The sequence below is a fragment of the Lactuca virosa genome, chromosome 9 (genome assembly GCF_052849685.1).
Source record: "Lactuca virosa cultivar CGN04683 chromosome 9, Lactuca_virosa_CGN04683_v6, whole genome shotgun sequence".
NCBI classification, from domain to species: Eukaryota; Viridiplantae; Streptophyta; class Magnoliopsida; order Asterales; family Asteraceae; genus Lactuca; species Lactuca virosa.
This window is the reverse complement of record NC_136434.1, coordinates 261,423,778-261,424,726: the sequence shown is the minus strand read 5'-3', so window position 1 is coordinate 261,424,726 and position 949 is coordinate 261,423,778. Positions and strand designations below refer to the sequence as shown.

Here is a 949-nt window from a genome sequence, read left to right as displayed (position 1 = left end):
GCTATCGTTCACAGTGTTCACCACCCCCTACTTACTTCATTCCGTGGGTTATGATATTCTCTAGAATGTTTAGAGAATTCCTCAATTAATTCCTTGATCACCGGGGGTGGCTTCTTGGTGAGCGGTCCTTGCGAGTCAAGAAGCTGCCTTGTAGTCACATTTACCCCATCATAAAAAATGGAGACTTCTTGTTGGCTATTAAGATCGTGATGTGGGCAATTCCTTAGTAGGCCCTTGTATCTCTCCCATGCCTCATAAAGGGACTCTCCAGCTTGTTGTTCAAAGTTGGCAATAGCTTTCTTCAACTTGGCTATTTTCGAAGGTGGGCAAAACTGGTCAATAAATTCTTCTCTCATTTTAGCCCATGTAGTGATGGATCCGGGAGGGAGTGACTTGAGCCAATCCTTTGCAGCACCCTTGAATGTAACTGGAAGCATACGAAGCAGCTGGGTTTCGCGAGGCACATTTAGAACATTAAAATAATCAGCTACATCATTGACTTCGTCCAAGTGTTTATAAGCATCTTCGTGGTCTTTTCCGTAGAAGGGAATTTCCTTGAGTTGAGCAAGTATGTGGCCCTTTAGTTCGAAAGTGGCGGTAGCGGGAATTGCGGGTTGCACAAGTCCCGGGCCAGTATCGTCACGTATTCTCTTCTTCCATTCTCCCATGGGAACTTCATCGATGTTGGCCATGGGATTAGCTAGTTCGCCTTCAAAGTCGCTTTCTTCTTCCTATTCGGTTTCGTAGTCGTATTCGAACTCGACTTCTTTTGGATTATCTTCAATATTCTCTAATTTTCTTTCTTCGCTCTTTCGACTGCTGGTCTCTCCTGGTTTCTTGTACTTTTTCTTCCCAAAAACCGTTTTCAAGCTCGCCAAAGGTGACTTTTTAGGTGTATTAGAGCTTTCAACCTCTTTGCCTTTGTTTTTCCTCAAAGCGGATTCTGGGT

The 949-nt window shown here is 44.2% G+C and overlaps 1 non-coding gene across 1 annotated transcript; it reads left to right on the top strand.

The window, feature by feature from the left end:
- The first annotated feature begins 201 nt into the window (after nucleotides 1-201).
- Nucleotides 202-308, top strand: LOC145141642 (small nucleolar RNA R71). The gene has a single exon (XR_013722836.1). It is a non-coding gene; the product is annotated as a small nucleolar RNA R71 (small nucleolar RNA).
- Nucleotides 309-949: the final 641 nt, after the last annotated feature.